Source organism: Mya arenaria, chromosome 6 (assembly GCF_026914265.1).
Source record: "Mya arenaria isolate MELC-2E11 chromosome 6, ASM2691426v1".
Lineage (NCBI taxonomy): Eukaryota > Metazoa > Mollusca > Bivalvia > Myida > Myidae > Mya > Mya arenaria.
The window spans coordinates 82,434,133-82,459,729 of NC_069127.1; the positions used below are offsets into that span (position 1 = coordinate 82,434,133).

Below are 25,597 nucleotides of genomic sequence, written 5' to 3' on the forward strand. Positions count from 1 at the left end.
CCCCAAAAACAATAGGGGTCAGCTACTGGTCAGGCCCAACCTCCAAGTCAAGTTTGAGGGCCATGGGTGCAGGCATTGTCAAGTTATCACTCGGACGACCTTTTACCATTCAAGGTAACTGTGACCTTGACCTTTGGCCTGATGACCCCCAAAAACAATAGGGGTCATCTACTGGTCAGGCCCAACCTCCATGTCAAGTTTGAGGGCCATGGGTGCAGCCATTGTTGAGTTATCACTCGGACAAGCTTTAAAATTATTTTACCATTAAAGGTCACTGTGACTTTGACCTTTGACCCGATGACCCCCAAAATCAATAGGGGTCGTCTACTGGTCAGGCCAAACCTTCATGTGAAGTTTGATGACCATACGTCCAGGAATTGTTGAGTTATCACTCGGACAAGCTTTGGTCTACCGACGGACCGACCCACCGACCGACCGACATACCGACATGCCTGTGCAAAGCAATATACCCCTCTTCTTCGAAGGGGGGCATAATAATTTTAACAAATATCCTTTTATAATATGTTCATATATCCATATATATTTAGGCTAGCAATCAAACAATTTGTACAATTTTGGTCAGATTCTCCGTACCAGTCAGGTTGCGAGAAAAACAAAATGTACTAAAAAACAACGGCGGGGGATATAGCCGTCCTTTGGACTGCCCTGTAATACTTTGACACGACAAAGGCTACATTTTTTTCTGCCAAGTTTCATGTGACTGCCAAAAGCCCAAAACCCGTGTACCCACTCTCCAAAACCCTTTAAATCCGTTCGACGCCATTTGCCACGTTTTCTGTTCAAACCCTTGTGAATCCTCTCGACGCTATTTGCTACGTTTTCTGCCTAAACCCTTGTGAATCCTCTCGACGCTAATTTACATGTTTTCTGTCCAAACCCTTGTGAATCCTCTCGACGCCATTTGCCACGTTTTCTACTTAAACCCTTGTGAATCCTCTCAACGCTATTTGCCACGTTTTCTGCCCAAACCCTTGTGAATCCTCTCGACGCCATTTGCCACGTTTTCTGTCCAAACCCTTGTGAATCCTCTCGACGCTATTTGACACTATTGACGAATTATGTTACTTATTAAGTGGAATTCGAAAACCATAACTACATAACCAGTAACTGATAGAAGTCAAAAATGTATTTATAGATACATGTAAGTGGTAACACGAATCTTATCTAGTTAACCAGTTATTAACGTATTATGTTATTTATTAAGTGGAATTCGCTAACCATAACTAGTTAACCTGTGTAAAGGTAATAGGTGGCAGTTCTGAGCACTTTCAAGCCTTTTTTTTGTCTTATGATATTTATTTTACCAAAAAAGAATTGAGAATGTTAACTAGATAGCTAGATAAATAATCGCTAAAATTTAGTGGTTAACAGGAAACAATTCGCAACGCCACCAGGTCATCTTACGGCAGTAATACGCCACCATATAAACTTCATACCGCTTGCATACTGCACTTAAGCTAACTACATGTACGTCTATACGACACAAAGTAATTAAGCACTGTTTTGAAAGAATGAGCAGGAACATTTAGCGCTGGGATAAAAAAAAATGATCGTCATAAATGACTGTATTATGACGTAATTGTATGTCGCGTGACTACTATAAAAATCAAAGCACATATCACAGCAGAAGACGCGGACTGTTGAAACGTGCATTTACCGTACGTGTTCACGGAAAAAACTCATGCACGAAGCAGACCGGAAGCAAGCATCCGCGCACCTGGTCGTGGCCACTGTCGGCACCGGCTCCCCTGAGTCCACGCTCTTGGAGTATTGGTTGAAATTGAGTGAAATTCCGACCACTGAACAAGTGCAGTGCACCAGTATGTTTAAAAATGATGCTGTCACCGTCATCATTGCATGCCAAAACTGTGGGAAATACCATTTAAACATTAAAAGACAGGTGTACTGGCAATACTACGCGGATCTCCTCATATGTCGAGGAAAGAATTAACTGCCTTTGGGTTGTTTTGCGATGCAATGCATCTCAGTACCTTTCAGTTTAAAAGAGTTGAGTGTGTTCTTCCATAAAAAGAAAATACCGTAAATTATTTTCATTTCAGTGTTTACTAATGCTATTAGGTATACCAGGTTGTTCAAATATACAGTCAGGTTATATTTTGTTTTCACAATGTGAGCTTTTTAACCCATTGGTGTTGCATTGTAATGCATTAAACTTTAAACCCTTTTTATACGTCAGTTTGAACATGACAACTCATCGTTGCAATTAGCGTGCTGTGATTTATTATTGCATATAACATTGATTATGAATGACCAAACCTACCTACCAGCCAGGAAAGAAATACACCATGGTAATTTCCTTGATTCAATGTATTTGAAGTCTTCACAGCATAAGCTTCCCGGCAATGTTAACCTAATGACAAAAGTTCATTGTATACACTTGCAATAGATTATTGATAAATTAGTAGTAGCAGTAGAAGTAGCAGTAGCAATAGCAGTAAAAGTAGCAGTAGAAGTAGCAGTAGTAGTAGTAGTAGTAGTAGAAGTAGAGGTAATATAGTACTTAGTAGTAGTAGTAGCAGCAGCAGCAGCAGTTATTGAAAAAGTGGCAACAACAGCAATAGAACCAGCAGCGACATTAGTAACAGGTGTAGCAACATCATCATATACATTATCATAGTTGTAGAAATAAGAGTAGTATTATCAACAGCAATCACTTTTGTAGTATTGAGTTGCAAAGATCGTGGGAAACCATTATTTCACAGAAAAAGAGTCACATCTTTCAAAGAATAATGACCGAGGTCGTGAATCTATGGAGGTCAAATTACTTCCTTATATTGGAACACAAGCACTCTGCTCTATCCATCTGAGCTATCTTAAAATTACCTGTAGACTTGTCCACACGACATGTCCGTAATTGGTCCGTTTTTTTCGTTACGTATTTTAGATACATACCTTGTACAATTCGGTGCAATATTTTGAAGTGTAAACAAATTGTTTGGTCAACTACCTAACGTTGGATGTTTTCTACGGCTTTTTTGTTTAATCTATTTATTGTCACGACAAATGATATATCATGGCGTTCAAAAAACATCCTGCTAATAAAAGGTATTGTATTCATTGATGTAGATCTCTGTACTGTACAATACACTAGAAACCTTAAACGCATTCCACAGTGCAAAAGAGGGTGGGAAAGGCCAAAAATTACAACGTTTCACAAGATCATGTTTTATCTAGTTTTGAGGAACAATCGTTTTAGGGAGAAAAACATACATCCTTTGTGGCATATTTTGGGTAATAAGGAAGTGACCACATATTGTGAAAGAAGATTTAATTAGATTACCGTAATTCACCTAAGAGTTCGGACACCTTAAATTAATTATTTTTTTCGCTGTCCGAATACATAGAAAATTACCATTTTTACATTTTATTTACATGTTTGTTTAACCTGCCTTTTTTCTTCATGTTTGCATTTTACCACTTATTAATTTATCCGTAGTAATCAATGGTCATAAACTTATTTATTACGCCCATAAGTGTAAATCCTTCATCAAGTTAATTAAAACACCATTTTATACATGCATTGAACTGAATAAACACATTCTATCGGCTTCAGATCAAAGAGTCACACTGTGTGACGTCACACAACTTACAGTTATACCCACGAGGATCTCGTGGAGAGCATGGACATTGCTATGCAGGATTAATGTATAACTGTACGATTATTGCTTCATACAGTCTATAAGTGTGGTACAAGTTTGAAAGTTTATTGGCAGATCGTTTTACAAACATGTCATGTCTATGTTTTCTTAATCCCTTGATTGCCCTTGTTATTTCTTTAATCCTCCAATAAATATATCACACTTCCTTTTCAACAGGCAATAACTCGTTTAGGATGGGTTACTGTAAGTAACTATTTAACTTGTCACAGTGGTGTATACAGTTAGGTAATCTAGCCAGGCATTGTAAAGATAAAAATCAATAATCTTCGTCTGTGAAACTTAGAAACTGTGAAAGTTATGATTGATGTCCTTTGGGTGTCCGAAAATTAGGTACGCAAAATTAATTATTTTGGAAAATAATTATGGGTGTCCGAATATTTAGAGTGTCCGAACTCTTAGGTGAATTACGGTATGAACGACTTATGCACCAATCAATCGTAACCACGCCCAACCCCCCAGGTGGCCCAGCAGTGCCGAGTGAATGCGGTAGTTTTGTCTTCGCACTAAAATATAGCAGGGAATGGGCCTTATCTAGGGTCCCTGTGGTATGGGTGTTAGGCTGGGATTTTATCATCAGTGCATCCTCGCAGTGCAGAGATTTTACCTGGGCTTGGCTGGACCGAAAGTCAACGTCCCAGCTATTCCATGGACCGGGGAGGCAGGGGGGATGGTGCATTATGGGTATGAGTGACTGGTGCATTATGGGTATGAGTGACTGGTGCATTATGGGTATGAGTGACTGGTGCATTATGGGTATGAGTGACTGGTGCATTATCGGTATGAGTGACTGGTGCATTATGGGTATGAGTGACTGGTGCATTATGGGTATGAGTGACTGGTGCATTATGGGTATGAGTGACTGGTGCATTATGGGTATGAGTGACTGGTGCATTATGGGTATGAGTGACTGGTGCATTATGGGTATAAGTGACTGGTGCATTATGGGTATGAGTGACTGGTGCATTATGCTCTGAAGAAGACCATTAAACTAAGTTAAAGAGATTTTTACAAATATCATATATTGTTGACAAATTATAATCGGACACTGATTAGTGATATTGAAATTGTGCATTGATAGATTTCGGCATGTTTATATTTTTATGTATCTTGTGGGATTTACTCATTAAAAAAAACATAAAATTGATTCATCATTTCACTACTTTCAAATAATGCTCTTAATAAGGGTGAATTGTGATAAGAAGTCAACGCTAGATAGAGTTTGGATTGAAAGACCATATAGCCTAAATTGGAGAACCATTTGTAATAGGGCCAAAATCTGTGGATCTGAAAATGACAAATGGGTGGGCAACCTACATGTACAGCAGAGATTGGTGAACCAAAAGACTGTACAATCTTTTAATCTGGGGTGTACCATCCATAAATCTTATCTAGGCCGTATGGCCACATTGTTTTTTTAGCTCTACTGGCCAAAGGCCAGAAGAGCTTATGCGTCTGTAAACAATTCCTTGTTAACGCGATACAGTCTTCAGCCATATCCGCCCATGCATGCCTAGATTATGGGCCTTGAAAGTTTTAAAGAAATGCTATTTTTAGCTAACCTAGTTTTAGCCAGGTCTGCATGAGCGAATTCTATTTTTAGCCAAGTTTACATAATTTTATACAAGTTAGTCAAGTCTAGGATTAAGGGAGACAATTTGCTTTTTGGTTCTACACAGAAATGTCTTAAGTTGATCACAAATAATGTTTTTATTAACATAAAAGTGAATATAAATGCATATTATATTTGCTTTCAATATGTGTCCCCTGTGCACCGAAAAATAGTTCAATTTTGAAATGAAAAATTTGGCAATTGTAAATTACAATACATTCTTGAAATTTGTTATGTGGTCTATAAAGATGCATAAGGTGAAGTAAATGTAGATTTTTCCCTTATTTGATTCTTGTTTTAATTACAGCAAAAAACTTTGTGAGGTAACAATTCATTTTTGGTTTCAAATTTAGACAAAATGTGTTTATTTTTTTTCGTTTTTCTAAAACAACTGAATTATTATGCACATGACTACACACAGGTAACAATTACTGATTATAAAATTCAGAAAAAAACATCTGATTTATGCTAGGTTCTTGTCATAAGACACTTTTATAGATCACCCATATTGTTAGAAATGTTTGCAATATTTGGATTTAAGGTCACAATATTTTTTTATTTGTATTTCCTGATACTTTCCCAAAGTTATTTCCGTGTAATTTGAAGTATTTACTTTCATGTAAAATAGGTGACAATCATGAAAACTGGCGACAATCGATAGTGAACAGTCGATTATAGAAACAAGGGGCATGACCATTACCGACTAATTTTCCTTTTCTGGTTAATGCTAGTTAATGTTGAAATGTTAAGGTGTTACTATGTTAAATTATCTAGTCATATTCTTATTAAGTCAGTAAGTCACTACAGTACCTTATTACAAATTTTCTTTGTAATTTAACTGCTAAAGGATTGGTTCTCAATTTCTCATGCTTGTGGTTTAAAAGTGATTTTTAAAACATGTACCTGTTTACTTCTTACCATGTAATAATTTAGTTTTCTCAGTTTTCTGAAAAAAAAGTTCTTGTTAAACATAAAGAATATTCAACTGCTAAGAAATGGATATCTTTCTTTGTGGTTATTTTACACATGTTAACAATACTAAATATAAGACAAAAATTAGAGTCTGTGGTCTCATGTTCTGTAATAGTAACTTGTAAACACTAAAAGATAGTTGCGTTCTGAATAAATAATGTGTAATTTATACAAAATAATGTACAAACAATATTGGAAGGGAACATCGGTTCTTAAAACTGGTGCATGTACTATATCTGTATGCCTTAAATATGATGACCAAAGCTATTTAAATAATTATTAAATCGATTAATAATGCATCACTGATCAGTTTCATAAACCGATTATCGATAGTATTTTTTCTGTCCAATTCCCAACACTTGGATTTTTTAATTAATAGTTGTGAAGAAACGATTATCGAGTACAATCGATAAATCGTCGCTGACAATGCTATGTCGGCGACAATCGATAGTGGTTGTCCAAAATTGATGTCGCTAATGTTACTTCCGGTAACTACGTATGTTTTTGTGGTAAATCATCGAGTAAATGTAGTTTTTTCTTTCAGGTAAATTCTCGTTGAGTTCATTTTAATAAGAAATGTCATTCTCTTACACAAAATATTAAGATAACTGGCCTGTTCCAGTGTGCATCATTTTGCAGTATAATGTGCAATTATTAAGTACGGTACAATTATTATTATTATTATTATTTACCAAACTTATATAGCGCCCTTTTCATATACACGTTCAAAGGTGCTTTACAACGATATAATCTGATAGCTAACTACAAGCAATATCATTAAAATACTAAGACAGCTTTTGAACAATATTGTACAACATACTAAAAAATATGAAACACAATAAAATGAAATGTGGTATTTAGCTGGTCGACTGAATTAAAAACAATAAATATCAATATCATACAATAAAAAAAATTGTCTAGTGAAACTTTGAAAAAATTTAAAAATGATATTAATATAATTTACGCCCGACATCTAAATTGCATTTATATATTGTATCAATAGTCTAAAACAGTTTACATAGGATATGTAACTGTACTATAACAATGTATGTTATTTGTTGTAATGTTTTTTTTCGTTTAGTTGTTAAACGACAGAAAGGGGTTAATGAAATTTACTTTCTGTTGCAAAAAGCATGTCTATAGCATTACACGTACTGAATCCAGGTTTAACCATTTAAATGCTCGTGATACTATGTATGAATAATCTATTCCTTACTGATATTATGAACTTTCGATTTTTGTTCGATAGTAAATCGAAATGCTTGGTCCGATTCGATTCGATTATCGATAGCAAATGGAGTCAAATTTTCAACCACTAATTAATAGCCACAAATCCCCAGATAAAAAAGTGTGTACATATTGCCTATATTTTTTATCTGTACACAAGGCCTTTTTTTATAAATTGGTTAACAAATTATTTTTTTTAAATGTTGGATGGGTCGTGCGAAAAAAAAGGGTGTACAGTCCCTTTAAAGTCAATATTATTACAAACTTTCAGTTTTAGTGTCACTTTTTATCCTGACAGCAAGAGTGTTCCTATTTGCAACACTATTTCCACATATCGGCCTTACAATGAATATGCCTGTGTCTTCTAATTGCTGGGCACTACTTCTTCTCAAAAGCACACTGTAGCAAATTTCACTGACTCATGCAATTATTTTTTAAATGGAATAAGGAAATGTAAATAATGAAAATGATTTTATATTCAGTAATGCATTCTTTGAAGTTAAGATATTTCTCTGCAGCTTTAACAAAATTTAAGTTACCCAGATTTTGATTACTTGAATAGTAGTCTCCATATAATTTGTTTTACAATTAATGCCCCCTGGGACAAACACAGGACAATATATTTTATAAATAAGTCTGGTTTATATGTGATGTGTTACCATTGATACAGGTATCAGCCTTGATGTCAGTTATTACCCCAAAAAATTGTTTAAATGCAGATGGTATGTATGATCTCAGCTCATTGAGGCCGCCATTTTGAAAACAATTTTTAATACTGCATCCCTATAGTGCAAAGGAACAGGCAACAGGTTTTACATCATTTCATGTGCGCAGAAAAAAAAATGATTTACTTTTTTCAATATTTAAAAAAAAAAAAAAAATTACCAAATTTTTTTTATTCTTTTTCCAATTTTTTTTTGGGGGTGTTTTCGAAATAATTTGACGGCGGATCCGTTAACCAATTTATTAAAAAAAAAGGCCCAAATGCTTTATTTTGTTTTGATCAGTAAAACAGTTAAAACGAAATAATGCATAAAAGGCTTATTTTGTTTATTTTTTCACGGTAATGCATGTGAAAACACCTATATTATAACTAGTTTACTCTTCAATATCGAAATTGCAGAGAAAAATACATTTTCAGCATAACTTATATTCTGGTTTTAGTGGGGTGCAAACCAACAGTTAAGGAAAAATTAGACCCACAATGACTCATATACAAACAGAAGGACTAAACCTGCCTTTTGTTAAATCATGCTACTAACGCTATTTAAAATCATGGACAATATTTGAGCATATATATCAACATTTAATGAAGGGTTCCGGTCATCAGTATCTTAGATTTAACACTCCTAGGCCACACTTTACTTCATCATACAAAAAAGTGCATTTTACAAAAGCATGAGTGTTGATTACTAGAAACCATAAAGTTACATTCCCTGTCCTTACTCTTATTTCATCCCCGCCCAACAATTTTTTGGCTAGACCCCCCTCCCCCTTTTCTCTATATCATGCACAACTTTTCTCGCCATTTTCAAAGTATATTTACCATATATATTGTATAAGTTGTACCGTAGTTCATTTTAATATATTTACATTCACACTTCATTCCTTAACACTGGTTGTTGTTTATCAATTGCACTTTATTTCTGTATAAAGTGCAATGACATTTCCCATCGATATCACGTGTGTTTGTTCGATACTTCTGTCCTGTCATTGGGCGCAGTAATACCAAGGGGCGGGGCATATTTACTACGGAACTATTTTTTTTAATGAAATCGTAGTAAAATTATTGGCAACATGCAAAACTGTAATCTGCAGTAAAGCAGTTAAAACAAAATAAGCAACGATAATTTGATTGATTTTAATGTAAATAATTTCATGATGGATGGAACAGTTGAAGAAACGTTTGTGTTTAAAAATGCTGTTAAATGTCACGAAAATGCAAAAACAGTTAGTTCAAAATAACCTCTAGAACGGGTGCTTGTATGACGTCATGAATGACTCCACCCATTTTGAACAGCCCCATTGCATACCATATGGTACTCCAATAAAATGCAACATGTCGAATTTTAATCCTTAAACATTTTTTGTACATTTGTGGTGAGGGCAAAGTCAGAGTTACATCCCTTCACTAAATTTGCCACCAACTTCCACCAAATGCCATGAATTTGGTGACATTTGGTGAAAAATGGGTGGCACTTAGTCGAATATCAAGAATTTCACCTAAATTAAGTACATCCAACTTTTACTGAGTTCAATTATAGCAGTTTGGTGATAAAATTGAACTTAGTTAATTTTTTGGGTGGCGTTTGGTGAAAAAGACTTAGAACTCAGCAAAATTCATCATTAATTATCATCATGGAATTAGAATAGCATTCAGTTGCTGTTCATGCTGCTGCTGCTTTAGCATCCTTACATATGCTACTACTTAAAACTGACTGGTAATACTACTTTTGGGGATTTTTTCCACTACTACTATCACTACATGTCCTACTACTCTTCATCATGTTGCTGGTTCTGTAGATGATGATTATGATTTTGGTGGTTCTGTTGATGATGATTATGACAGTGGTTGTAGTGGTGATGATTATGATGATTGTGGTGGTGGTGGTGGTTGATTTTGATAATAATTGTGGTGTTGTTAAGTGGTTGATTCTGGTGTTGGTGAATATGATGATTGTGGTGGTGGTGGTGCTGCTGATGATGATTATGATGATGATGATGATGATGATGATGATGATGATGATGATGATGATGATGATGATGATGATGATGATGATGATGATGATGATGACAACAACAGACAACAACAACAATGTAATGATCATTATCATGATCTAAGTTTTCTGTGTACATGCTTTTTTGATATTTTCCCAAAGGTAAAAGGATCCCATTAATGTTTGTTTTAAGACCTCTGCTGGAAAATTTCCTCAAAATATCTTCTGACAGTTAGTAGCATTTGTGAAACTTGAATAGTGGGAAATTTCTGAGCAGTTTTGTTAAATAAAATGGATTGATTAAAAGGTAACTGTTTTTTTATCATATTAACAACCAAAAAGAGATAACGACTTATCATATTTTTATTTTATTTTACACATATTAGTCTCTTTGTATTTGATAAAAAATTGACTTAAGAGATAAGCTTTATGCATGTGCTGTCAAGTATGATTCAGTTTTATCCAAAAGAATTGACAAATCAGTTTAGAGTTGTACTTTTAAAAGCTTAAACAGTATCATTCAATTTTTACAATGAAGTTGAAAATGTAAAGAGAAATGTTATACACAATTTTTTTTCAGACACAACCTCCCATAAAGATTACAATGAACCTAAGAAAATCCACCAACTGCCACATGGCACTTGGTGGAAAATGTTCCAATACTCCACCAACTGCCACGTTTGGGTGGCATTTTTGTAAAAAAATTGCCACATGGCATTTGATAGAAAAGGTTCCAATACTCCACCAACTGCCATGTTAGGGTGGCATTTGGTGAAAAAAGGTAGAAAATGGTGAAAATTATATCAAAGTCCCATTTTCTGTTTTTCATCATTATACAGCAAGTGCCACCTGTTCCAAAACTCAATCAATAGCCACCCGTTTTCCACGTCCAATTCGTGGCAAATTTAGGAAAGGGATGAACCTTACCGGTATTACCTTACAAGGAAAACTGTGATGCTTCTTATATTGTAGCTTGAATTTATTTAATTCAGAGTTTAGGAGAAACATTTATATACAAGTACATGCATATCAGAAAACTTTTCTGATTGTCAAGTTTTATTCTTCCTGGAATATCATAGTTCCAAGTGTTTGCACAGGTTTCAGGGAAAATGATGTTCCCACCCCTGTCAGAAGAGTGAGCACATATTTAAAGTCAATATTTAATGAAGAATCAGAAGGCTAAAAAGCAGGATGGATATCAGGCTCCATTAATCAATACTCTGTAATTGTGAGGTGATTGGAAATGTCCTCTGGTCCAACCTATATTCATTAAACCAGGGACTCATTGTAACATGATTGATCCATGAAAAGCTGCACTTCCACTCTTGTTTAGTGTGAGGCATAAGTTGTTGATTGTGATGATAATGTTGCTTTCCCATATTTACAATAGCTGGTAGTTTTAGGGCAAGTGGGCTTTTTTTCACTTATAACATCAATTCTTTTCATTAAACTTCATACTTCACCGATGTTCAGAACAACCACATAATTAAGAGACATGAACAATAACATCCTCAATTAACAGGGTCAATTCTATGTCAGATTTTCAGGGACCCACAGTATAGGGGAGTTTAAAGAGATATGATCGACCCACAGTATAGGGGAGTTTAAAGGGATCCACAGTATAGGGGAGTTTAAAGGGATGCACAATATAGGGGAGTTTAAAGGGACCCACAGTATAGGGTAGTTAACAGGGACCCACAGTATAGGGGAGTTTAAAGGGACGCACAATTTAGGGGACCCACAATATAGGGGAGTTTCAATGTACTCACAGTATTGGGGAGTTTAAAGGGACCCACTGTATAGAGGAGTTTAAAGGGACCCACAATATAGGGGAATTTAAAGGGACCCACAATATAGGGGAGTTTAAAGGGACACACACTATAGGGGAGTTTAAAGGGACCCACAATTATAATAGGGGGGTTTAAAGGGACCCACAATATAGGGGAGTTTAAAGGGACGCACACATACTATAGGGGAGTTTAAAGGGACCCACAATTATAATAGGGGAGTTTAAAGGGACCCACAGTGTAGGGGAGTTTAAAGGGATATACAGTATAGTGAAGTTTAAAGGGACGCTCAATATAGGGGAGTTTAAAGGGACCCACAATTATAATAGGGGAGTTTAAAGGGACCCACACTATAGGGGAGTTTAAAGGGACCCACACTATAGATGAGTTTAAAGGGACCCACAGTATAGGGGAGTTTAAAGAGACCCACAGTATAGGGGAGTTTAAAGGGACCCACAGTATTGGGGAGTTTTAAGGGACCCACAATATAGGGGAGTTTAAAGGGACCCACAGTATTGGGGAGTTTAAAGGAACCCACAGTTTTGGGGAGATTAAGGGGACCAACTGTATAGGGGAATTTAAAGGACCAACAGTATTGGGGAGTTTAAAGGGACCAACTGTATAGGGGAATTTAAAGGGACCCACAGTATTGGGGAGTTTTAAGGGACCCATAATATAGGGGAGTTTAAAGGGACCCACAATATAGGGAAGTTTAAATGTACTCACAGTATTGGGGAGTTTAAAGGGACCCACAGTATAGGGGAGTTTAAAGAGACCATCAGTATTGGGGAGTTATAGGGTCCCACAATATAGGGGAGTTTAAAGGGACGCTCAATATAGGGGAGTTTAAAGGGACCCACAATTATAATAAGGGAGTTTAAAGGGACCTACACTATAGGGGAGTTTAAAGGGACCCACAATATAGGGGAGTTTTAAGGGACCCACAATATAGGGGAGTTTAAATGTACTCACAGTATTTGGGAGTTTTAAGGGACCCACAGTATTGGGGAGTTTAAAGGGACCCGAAGTATTGGGCGGTTTAAAGGGACCAACTGTATAGGGGAATTGAAAGGGACCACAGTATTGGGGAGTTTAAAGGGACCCACAATATAGGGGAGTTTAAAGGGACCAACTGTATAGGGGAATTTAAAGGGACCAACTGTATAGGGGAGTTTAAAGGGACCAACTGTATAGGGGAGTTTAAAGGGACCAACTGTATAGAGGAGTTTAAAGGGACCAACTGTATAGGGGAGTTTAAAGGGACCAACTGTATAGGGGAATTGAAAGGGACCAACAGTATTGGGGAGTTTAAAGGGACCAACTGTATAAGGGAGTTTAATGTACCAACTGTATAGGGGAGTTTAAAGGGACCAACTGTATAGGGGAGTTTAAAGGGACCAACTGTATAGGGGAGTTTAAAGGGACCAACAGTATAGGGCAGTTTAAAGGGACCAACTGTATAGTGGAATTGAAAGGGACCAACTGTATAGGGGAGTTTAAAGGGACCAACTGTATAGGGGAGTTTAAAGGGACCAACTGTATAGAGGAGTTTAAAGGGACCAACAGTATTGGGGAGTTTAAAGGGACCAACTGTATAGGGGAGTTTAAAGGGACCAACTGTATAGGGGAATTGAAAGGGACCAACTGTATAGGGGAGTTTAAAGGGACCAACTGTATAGGGGAGTTTAAAGGGACCAACTGTATAGGGGAGTTTAAAGGGACCAACTGTAGAGGGGAATTGAAAGGGACCCACAGTATAGGTGAATTGAAAGGGACCCACAGTATAGGGGAATTGAAAGGGACCCACAGTATAGGGGAGTTAAAAGGGACCCACAGTATTGGGGAGTTTTAAGGGACCCACAATATAGGGGAGTTTAAAGGGACCCACAATATAGGGGAGTTTAAATGTACTCATAGTATTTGGGAGTTTTAAGGGACCCACAGTATTGGGGAGTTTAAAGGGACCCGAAGTATTGGGCGGTTTAAAGGGACCAACTGTAAAGGGAAATTGAAAGGGACCACAGTATTGGGGAGTTTAAAGGGACCCACAATATAGGGGAGTTTAAAGGGACCAACTGTATAGGGGAATTTAAAGGGACCAACTGTATAGGGGAGTTTAAAGGGACCAACAGTATAGGGGAGTTTAAAGGGACCAACTGTATAGGGGAGTTTAAAGGGACCAACTGTATAGGGGAGTTTAAAGGGACCAACTGTATAGGGGAATTGAAAGGGACCCACAGTATTGGGGAGTTTAAAGGGACCAACTGTATAGGGGAATTTAAAGGACCCACAGTATTGGGGAGTTTAAAGGGACCAACAGTATTGGGGAGTTTAAAGGGACCCACAGTATTGGGGAGTTTAAAGGGACCAACAGTATTGGGGAGTTTAAAGGGACCAACAGTATTGGGCAGTTTAAAGGGACCAACAGTATTGGGGAGTTTAAAGGGACCAACTGTATAGGGGAGTTTAAAGGGTCCCACAATATAGGGGAGTTTAAAGGGACCAACTGTATAGGGGAATTTAAATGACCAACAGTATTGGGGAGTTTAAAGGGACCAACTGTATAGGGGAATTTAAAGGACCCACAGTATTGGGGAGTTTAAATGGACCAACAGTATTGGGGAGGTTAGAGGAACCAGCAGTATTAGGTTGTTTAAAGGAATTCACAATTTAGGGGAGTTTAAGGGATTTGCTTAGAATTAAAAGTACATTCAGTATTATATTTGGACTGAATACATGCATTGTAAATTGTTAGTAGTAGTATAACAAGTCACTGGTAACCCAAACCATGCTTGAAATGTCTGTAAACCATCAGTGTTTATCTTTAAATTCTAAGTTGAGTACATTAATTCCATCACTATTATTACACAATAAAATTGCAGGCTCTTCTGCTAATTTTAAAAAAAATGTTTTCCTGTTTTGATTAGGTTTGCAACAACTGTAATATGAATTTTAAGTGTGTTATTATGAATTCAATGGATAATGCATTTGATACCAATCTCTATACAGATCAATTTCTAAGAGGCCCCATGATGTTAGTTAACATTGATTTCTGAGAGCCCCCATGATATTTGTTAACATTGATTTCCGAGAGGCCCCATGATAATAGTTAACATTGATTTCTGAGAGCCCCATGATATTAGTTGACATTGATTTCCGAGAGGCCCCATGATAATAGTTAACATTGATTTCCGAGGGGCCCCATGATAATAGTTAACATTGATTTCCGAGAGGCCCCATGATAATAGTTAACATTGATTTCCGAGAGGCCCCATGATAATAGTTAACATTGATTTCCGAGAGGCCCCATGATAATAGTTAACATTGATTTCCGAGAGGCCCCATGATAATAGTTAACATTGATTTCCGAGAGGCCCCATGATATTAGTTAACATTGATTTCCGAGAGGCCCCATGATATTAGTTAACATTGATTTCTGAGAGGCCCCATGATATTAGTTAACATTGATTTCCGAGAGGCCCCATGATATTAGTTAAAATTGATTTCCAAGAGGCCCCATGATAATAGTTTACATTGATTTCCAAAAGGCCCCATTATATTAGTTAACATTGATTTCCGAAAGGCCACATGATATTAGTTCACATTGATTTCCGAGAGGCCGCATGATATTAGGTGACATTGATTTCCGAGAGATCCCATTATATTAGTTGACATTGATTTCTGAGAGGCCCTCATGACATTAGTTAGCATTGATTTTTCCAGCCGCCGTGATACACGTACTAGTTAATTCTGATTTTTGGGAGGCCCCCATGATATTAGTTTACATTGATTTCAGAAAGGCCTTCAAGATATTAATTAACTTTGATTTCCAAGAGGCTCCCTTGATATTAGTTTGCATTGATTCTTAAAAGTCCCTAAAGGTATTAGTTAACAGAGATTTCTGGAAGGCCTCAATGATTTAAGTTAACTTTGAATTCTGAGAGGCCCCATGATAGTAGTTAAGAATGATTTCAAAGAGGCACCCATGATAATGGTTAACTTCGATTTCTAAGCCAGGCCCCCATACGATATGAATTAACATTGATTTCAGAGTGGACCCTGTGATATTAGTTTACATTGATTTCTGAGAGCCACATCTGATAATATTTAATGTTGCTTTCCAAGAGGCCCCTTTGAGTTTACATTGATTTTGGAGAAGCCTCTGGGATGTTTGTTAGTTAGCATTGATTTCAGAGACAATAATTTCCTCAAGCCCCCCCCCCCCATTCCTGAGAGGCCCCATTGATATGAGTTATGTTAACATTGATACAAGTTATGTTAACATTGATACAAGTTATGTTAACATTGATACAAGTTATGTTAACATTGATACTAGTTATGTTAACATTGATACAAGTTATGTTAACATTGATACTACTAGTTATGTTGACATTGATATTAGTTATGTTTACATTGATTTTAGTCAATGTTAACATTGATATTAGTTTTGGTAAAATTTATATAAGTTATGTTAAAATTGATTGAAGTTATATTTAAAACTAATATATATTTTTTTTATATATACATCTTTTTTTATTGAATGGAGACACTAGTATCTAGTTATATTTATTTAAACAGTACATTGACAAACTTAATGAATGTATTGAATTCTCTGAGCTACAGACAGCCATTAGGATATAATTAATTTAAATAAGAGCATAATTATTTTTCATCAGATTTAAGTGATGATTACAGCCAATGTTATGAAGCTGCCACTCTGATAGACAAGCTCTCCTAACAGTCAATACAATGGTAGTTGGCAACTGATGAAAGCATCATCAAACACTCGCATGCTGTTAGAGGCTGATATAATAACCGGTGGTAAAATTGAGAACACTACAGGTGGATTTACTTCAGGTATTATGTATTGTCTCATTTAAGTTCAAATTTGAATTCATGTCTTTTCTTTAACATTTATCAAATTTATGTAACATATTGTTATAATATTTTGTGTGTTTTATAGAATTGTTTTGTAAAAAGTACGATAAGTTTATGTTGTACTTGGAAGCTTTGTATTAAGGTTTTCAGATGTGTAGATAGGAATCATTTTTCTACTGTATAAATAAAGAGTTTGTTATTTTTATCTATTGAGGTCACTCTATAAGGGGTTATACAGATCTATACAAATTATACTGTGCAAGTGTTATTTCAGTGTTTGGACAAAATGATTTTGAAAAACTATCTTTTGTTTTATCTTGCATGAGTTGCCATTTGATAAAATGTTTCGGTAAAGACAATATTTTAAGACATTTTTAAATTTCAAGTGACAAGTGATATATGCACATTAAACAGACAAGTGATATATGCACAAAACAGACATGTGATATATGCACATTAAACAGACAAGTGATATATGCACATTTAACAGACATGTGATATATGCACAAAACAGACAAGTGATATATGCACTAAACAGACAAGTGATATATGCACATTAAACAGACAAGTGATATATGCACTAAACAGACAAGTGATATATGCACATTAAACAGACAAGTGATATATGTACTAAACAGACAAGTGATATATGCACATTAAATAGACAAGTGATATATGCACTAAACAGACAAGTGATTTATGCACAAAACAGACAAGTGATATATGCACATTAAACAGACATGTGATATATGCACAAAACAGACAAGTGATATATGCACAAAACAGACAAGTGATATATGCACATTAAACAGACAAGTGATATATGCACAAAACAGACATGTGATATATGCACATTAAACAGACGAGTGATATATGCACAAAACAGACAAGTGATATATATGCACATTAAACAGACAAGTGATATATGCACAAAACAGACGAGTGATATATGCACAAAACAGACAAGTGATATATGCACATTAAACAGACAAGTGATATATGCACATTAAACAGACAAGTGATAAATGCACATTAAACAGACAAGTGATATATGCACATTAAACAGACAAGTGATATATGCACAAAACAGACAAGTGATATATGCACATTACACAGACAAGTGATATATGCACATTAAACAGACGAGTGATATATGCACATTAAACAGACAAGTGATATATGCACATTAAACAGACAAGTGATATATGCACAAAACAGACAAGTGATATATGCACAAAACAGACAAGTGATATATGCACAAAGCAGACAAGTGATATATGCACATTAAACAGACAAGTGATATATGCACAAAACAGACATGTGATATATGCACAAAACAGACAAGTGATATATGCACAAAACAGACGAGTGATATATGCATATTAAACAGACGAGTGATATATGCACATTAAACAGACAAGTGATATATGCACATTAAACAGACAAGTGATATATGCACATTAAACAGACAAGTGATATATGCACATTAAACAGACAAGTGATATATGCACAAAACAGACAAGTGATATATGCACAAAACAGACATGTGATATATGCACATTAAACAGACAAGTGATATATGCACATTAAACAGACAAGTGATATATGCACAAAACAGACAAGTGATATATGCACATTAAACAGACAAGTGATATATGCACATTAAACAGACAAGTGATATATGCACAAAACAGACAAGTGATATATGAGGAAGAATTCACTGTCCAGCTTGTTTTGTTACATCACAAATTGCTTGGTGTCCACATAAAAAAAAATATCAATAGTTTAGTAAGTTCTTTTACATGCTACTGCATTTGTTTATGTCAATTCTAAAATACCTTAGAAGATTTAAATAAAGCACTTCACACAAAAAAAGTAATGAGCCTTCAATTTATTTAAAAAATTGGTGATGTAACGATGACATTCCACTATAAATGGAACCCTTTCTTGTTGTAAACATTTGCTTTATTATAATTTGTAATGCTTTGTCACATAAAAAGTTGTTTTTTTATGCAGAAAAACCAAGCAAACCATGCCGAGTTTTGAAGCATACAATAGGTTTTAGGACTTTACATCCGGATGTAACTGGACACAAAGGCGCACATCAAAGGGTGAAGTTATATACTTTTGTGGCAGTAATATGAGCTATTTGATGCTTATTTCGCGTATATGTCTCTTGATTATTGCGTAACACAGGTACATAACATGTTTATACATTCTTTTTTACTAGCACTAGAGACTTAAAATGCTTTTCAAAATTATTTGGACGTAACTTGGGACTCTTTTACCCAAATGTCAAAATCGGTAATGAATGGTGTCGTATGGTGTCGCCGTTACGTATTCGTGTAATAAGAGCTGTGTGACAACAGGCATTTTTTAAGAAATTCCCAATTATCTGGTTAAAATTTACTCAGTTTATATGCAAAATTGCGAATTATGACTGCTTAAAGTACAGCGTGTACCGATGTAAACACAATGACTTCGTAGACGTAACATAAGACACCGTAGACGTAACATAAGACACCAAAATACCAGCTTTGGATCGATCTTTAAAACAAATTTGAACTGAACGCGCGTGAAATCAAATGTTTTAAACCTCAAGACAATTGAGACAAATTATTAGTTTGTGCACCCGTACAGGCGAAATATACAAGCTGCATCAATTAATGTCATGAAACTGAATGAAATAAGCCCACCTCGAATCTGTTAGGACGTAACTTCCATGACAACACTTACCCATGCTTTGCTTGTTCCGCCATCATGGATATACTACACAGTATCAATGCGCGCGTTTGGTGCTACTTTTCTGTCACGGTATTAGCTATATGCCACACAGTTAAAGTTTGTCGAAAGGCTGTGTACATGAACAAAATCTGAATAATTGGTGACGTAACATTTGAGACACGACTTTAGGGGAAATATTTCGGTCGATCAATACACGTTTTGTACGTATTTATGGGAACTATTGTTTTCATCAAATGAACACCTGACCTCGGTTAAATTAAAAACAGGTCACTAAAGTGAATTATACATGTCTGTTGTTGTCAAAAAACCAAGCGATTCGATACGTAACATATTTGACACGAAATGTTGCGTCATGTTTTCTTCAGATTAAATCGGGATTTATATGTTTTCAACTCTTCCAAATGCTTATTTGGCAAATGGACGTTGGGAAATATACCTTTCTATAAAGATAAATCATCTGAAGCGACCAAAAGTCCAAAGTGCTAAAGGAGGCAATATCAGTTTTCTGAACCCACGGTAAAAATGTTCATCAAATGTCCAACAAAACTGACCAAATTTTATATAAAATAACTAGTTCCTGTATTTTTAAAAATTATTATTATACACATATAAAATTCCATCAATGTTGTCTTTCTAATGATTACAACACTGGAAGCATAGAAAAAACGCAAACTACAACTAAATCCAATTATTTGAGATGTAACTGAAAATGCAGGACAAGTGATATATGCACAAAACAGACGAGTGATATATGCACAAAACAGACAAGTGATATATGCACAAAACAGACGAGTGATATATGCACAAAACAGACGAGTGATATATATGCACAAAACAGACAAGTGATATATGCACAAAACAGACAAGTGATATATGCACAAAACAGACGAGTGATATATCTGCACAAAACAGACGAGTGATATATGCACAAAACAGACAAGTGATATATGCACAAAACAGACGAGTGATATATGCACAAAACAGACAAGTGATATATGCACAAAACAAACATGTGATATATGCACAAAACAGACAAGTGATATATGCACAAAACAGACAAGTGATATATGCACAAAACAGACGAGTGATATATATGCACAATAAACAGACAAGTGATATATGCACATTAAACAGACGAGTGATATATATTCACAAAACAGACAAGTGATATATGCACAAAACAGACGAGTGATATATGCACAAAACAGACGAGTGATATATATGCACAAAACAGACAAGTGATATATGCACAAAACAGACGAGTGATATATGCACAAAGCAGACGAGTGATATATGCACAAAACAGACGAGTGATATATGCACAAAACAGACGAGTGATATATGCACAAAACAGACGAGTGATATATATTCACAAAACAGACAAGTGCTATAAATTCACAAAACAGACAAGTGCTATATAAACAAAACAGACGAGTGATATATGCACAAAACAGACGAGTGATATATGCACAAAACAGACGAGTGATATATGCACAAAACAGACAAGTGATATATGCACAAAACAGACGAGTGATATATGCACAAAACAGACAAGTGATATATATTCACAAAACAGACAAGTGCTATATATTCACAAAACAGACGAGTGCTATATAAACAAAACAGACGAGTGATATATGCACAAAACAGACGAGTGATATATGCACAAAACAGATGAGTGATATATGCACAAAACAGAAGAGTGATATATTCACAAAACAGACAAGTGCTATATATTCACAAAACAGACGAGTGATATATATTCACAAAACAGACGAGTGATATATATTCACAAAACAGACAAGTGATATATATTCACAAAACAGACGAGTGATATATATTCACAAAACAGACAAGTGATATATATTCACAAAACAGGCAAGTGATATATATTCACAAAACAGACGAGTGATATATATTCACAAAACAGACGAGTGATATATGCACAAAACAGACGAGTGATATATATGCACAAAACAGACGAGTTATATATATGCACAAAACAGATGAGTGAATTATAATATGCACTTAACAAAATAATCACGATAGAATTGGTAGGGAAGCTTTGATACTAAAATTTAATTGTCTTTCTACCAACATTAATGAAACAAGTTTAAGAAAATTGTTAAAGCGGGCCTTTGGCGTGTTTCATACTTTTTCCATTAAGAGTTGAATTATATTTTGATAAGAAAGGTTTGTCTCTGTATTGTGTATTGTTTTAGGTATGGGCACTCAGCCGCGCTCTATTCTCACTTCTTAAGATTTTAATTAATTTATCAAATGTTAATTATTTGTTATAAGTTATATGTATATTTGTAATGTCAGAGAAGCAACAATTAAGTCCCATAATTTAGTTTAAAATATTTGTCAACTTATGCACCTTGATTGCCTTGGCAACACATTACAAGATAACTGAGCATAAAATATCTGCATTGACTTCCTCTTGTGTGGGTCTTGTTTCTCAATACTCCTGGGTCACAAGGAATTCCACCCCAGATTCTAAACTATAAACATTGCCATTAGCGTTGAAGATAACCGAAGAAGGAGAAGGAAGCCTTCATACTGTAATTATATACATGTATGTCTCCTAATAGGATATAGTTGTCATGATGAGATTGTCTTCCTCCTGACAATATAAATGCTTGTTATGGGTAATTAAACAATGTTGACATAAAATGATGGCATCTATAACAGCTAATTTACTGGAAAATGTTGATGTTCCCAAGAACGTATTGATTGATTTTCTAAATAAAGAATGTATTTCTTTATGAAGTTAATCAGGACTAGGGGATCGTTTAGCTATTACTGTACTCTTGTTATATATTTCAAAGCATAGATTTCATTTATAGTCAATAAATAGCTTGTACTGAAATAATTACATCATGACATGTATGAGCTATTATATTTCTTTATAAATATATGTAGGAAAAATATGTGAATACATGTACATTGATTGAAAGTGCCCATGGCAACAGATGTGCGGTACATGCATTCATTCTGGCACGTTACACTCCATCATTCTGACAGAATGCACTTGGGATAATTTTTGTTAAGCCTAACTCACATTAGGTCTTTACAATGAGGTAGCACAAGACAGTAGCACAAGACAAGGGTGAAATGATACTGCACCAGTCAATTGTAACCACGCCCACCCCCACCCCCCAAGTCGGGGGTGTACCGGGGATAGCCGAGGAAATCGGACGTGTTTTTACCTTCCAGTGAATGTGGTGGTTTTGTCTTCATGCCCAAATTAGTAGACAAAGCAAAACTTATCTTCTGCTTGTTTCTGACAGATTAACTTGTCATTGCAAAACCATAATAATGGCTTTGCTTTTTGAGTGAACTTACATTTAATCAAGCATGAGTTCAAGCCCCATGGCTGACATTCTCTTCAGTTATCTTATTATAGTATCTTAAGTAAATGTAGCTTTTGTTTTCAATATTGATAACTACCTTTTATGACTCAGTTCAATGATATTATATTTTTGTCATTGGTTGTTTCAGTCTTGAAACTATGTTGCTGTTGTTTTTTATCGGCCTCGAAATTGCAAATAATGTTTTTATAATATAAACATGAAAAAAAAAAAAGTTGGTTTTGAAACTTAATAGATGAAAATGTCAACTTGTGCAGAGTGCATGATTTATATCTCATGCTCACGGCTCTGCTGAGATATTTGCCTATGTAAGAATTGATTGAAACTTTGAACATTGATAGATTATAAGATTGCAATGTGAAGCTGTGCTTAGGGAATCATAAATGTTTTAATTAAAAACAAATATTTTCCTGTTGGAGGGTGGAACCAGTATCTACACTACAACTAGCCGGTGGGTTAGCTATCTCGCCTTTACATCAATTTGGTTGAAAATGTTTTAAATCTGCTTTAGATCACACCTGAATTGTGTTTTTTTTATATCAAATTATACAAACAGTGTACAAAATAGTTTCAATGTCAGTTGCACCAGCTCATTGATCATCATTGAAGCCCAAATTAAAACAACAAATGATACACTAATTTTAAAATCAAACTATTGATTACATTTTTTCATTAAAGAAATAGAAGAAATCTGGATAAAACAACCCACAGGGCCTATGGCAGCACCTTTAATAAGAAAGTTGGTGGATTATTGGAAAAATTGCAGCTTATCCTAATTTCTTGTAACAACATTGCGATTAGCCTTTAAATGATAATTTAGTTATAGTACAAATCAACCATGGCTTAAACAAATTTATACCAAGTTTATAAGTGCAGTCATGTCTCATTTCCCGCTGTCAGACTTTACCATACTATATTTCCTATGACTTTGTAACATTTTAAGGAAGTCAAGGTAAGACTCAGATTTTTGCCCATATTAACCTTGTACCTGCATGTTGCATAAACAGGAAACCTTAGTTAATTATAACTGAGGTTTGAAGCAGTTATATATTCGAGTCATCGTGGGGTCGGTGGTCCAATGATAGCTCTACTTGAAGGCCAATTTCAGATAATTTTTGGGGGGTTCTTTATTCGATGTTAATTTGGGTTCTAAATTTGAGAGTTATTCCCTAGCTTGTGATAACACTGCCATTCTTCTGCCTCTTATTTTTGCCATAAAATCACTTGACATTACTTCATTCATATTAGTACATACTATTATTTTACTCTGGCTTCACAAAGTGAAGTGGGGGCTACATGTATTAATAGGAATCACGCATGACATCAATTCCATCCGTCCCTTTTTTGTTCGGTCTATATCTTTCTCATTTATGGTCAGATTTTAAAATTATTTGGTAGAAGTGACGACCAAACCATAAGAATCTCACACAAGACCTGTGTCCTTACCTTCAAAGTCAAGGTCACAGCAACCTTCTGAACTTACAATGTTTTGCTATATAAGTCTTACTGATAAAAGTTTGTGTTCAGTCCATAACTTTGTCAGATTTCAAAATTATTTGGTGGAAGTGACCACCAAAATTGAGGATGTATTGCGCACAAGACCAGTGTCCCTTCTTTTGAGGTTAAGGTCACAGAAACCTTCTGAACATAAATGTTTTGCTTTACAAACCTAACTGATGATAGTTTGTGTCATATAACAGTACTAATATTTTTCAATCTTCCTCATGTCCCTATATTATTGACAATTCTGTGGCACATTTACCTTCAGTGAAACATGTTCCAGTCTTTATTTGGTTTATCCAGGCCGTATTGGACACTTGGGTGTATGGGGGTATTAATCACATTCTGTGATAGCTCAAGTTGGTTTGGGATTAGGACACCATTACTTTTTTTCATGTCTTATACTTTATATGATAGTTTTTTTTCTATAAATAAGGTTAATAAAATTCACATACATATCTTTAAAATTTAAAAAAATGTGTGTGTGTGGGGGGGGGGGGGGGGGTCCACAATTTCTTGGTTTCTATTTACCGGTAATCATAAATAAGGGCCTTTCCCATATTTAGACAAATTGCCATGTGTTTGGAAATCTCAAAGAAATATCATCCGTTTGTGGCCCATCATAAAACTATTCTGGTGGCATCCAACAGTTACTGCCTAGTGTGGATTGGGCTTCATTAAGTACTTCTTTATCAGTAGATGAAAGTGGATTAAAAGCTGGGACTATTTTCCTTCTTGTTAGGCCACACATTTAGCTTTAAAGATTGTAAACAATGTTGATGATTCAGTTACATGATTTTTCTCTTGTACCTTTGAAGTGTAATATCTGATAAGTCAACAAAGCATATTTCCTTATACACATGTATTGGGGTATGTACTCGGGTATAATGTACAGCATTTCATCTGAACTTCAGGCCATTATTTCCCTGATTTATGTTTTCCAATACTTGGGGAAAGGTTTATAATTGTAGGAAATATTAAAATGTTTTATAAATGAAGGTTTTTGCTGTCATTAACAATTATTATAGCATGTTTTTGTAAATTTCATGTGAGATACACAATTGATCGATGATAACAGAAATGTAAT

The 25,597-nt window shown here is 35.2% G+C and overlaps 1 protein-coding gene across 3 annotated transcripts in view; it reads left to right on the forward strand.

The window, feature by feature from the left end:
• Nucleotides 1–2,954: 2,954 nt before the first annotated feature.
• Nucleotides 2,955–25,597, forward strand: part of LOC128239091 (transmembrane protein 45B-like) — a 28,265-nt gene continuing 5,622 nt past the window's right edge. Inside the window, exon 1 of one of the 3 annotated variants that reach the window (XM_052955552.1) lies at nt 2,955–3,087. The gene's annotated coding sequence lies outside the window, so the exon portion shown is untranslated. Of the gene's footprint in view, nt 3,088–16,747; nt 16,871–25,420; nt 25,478–25,597 lie in introns of those variants that run through there. The other 2 variants (XM_052955553.1, XM_052955554.1) reach the window with 2 other exon arrangements.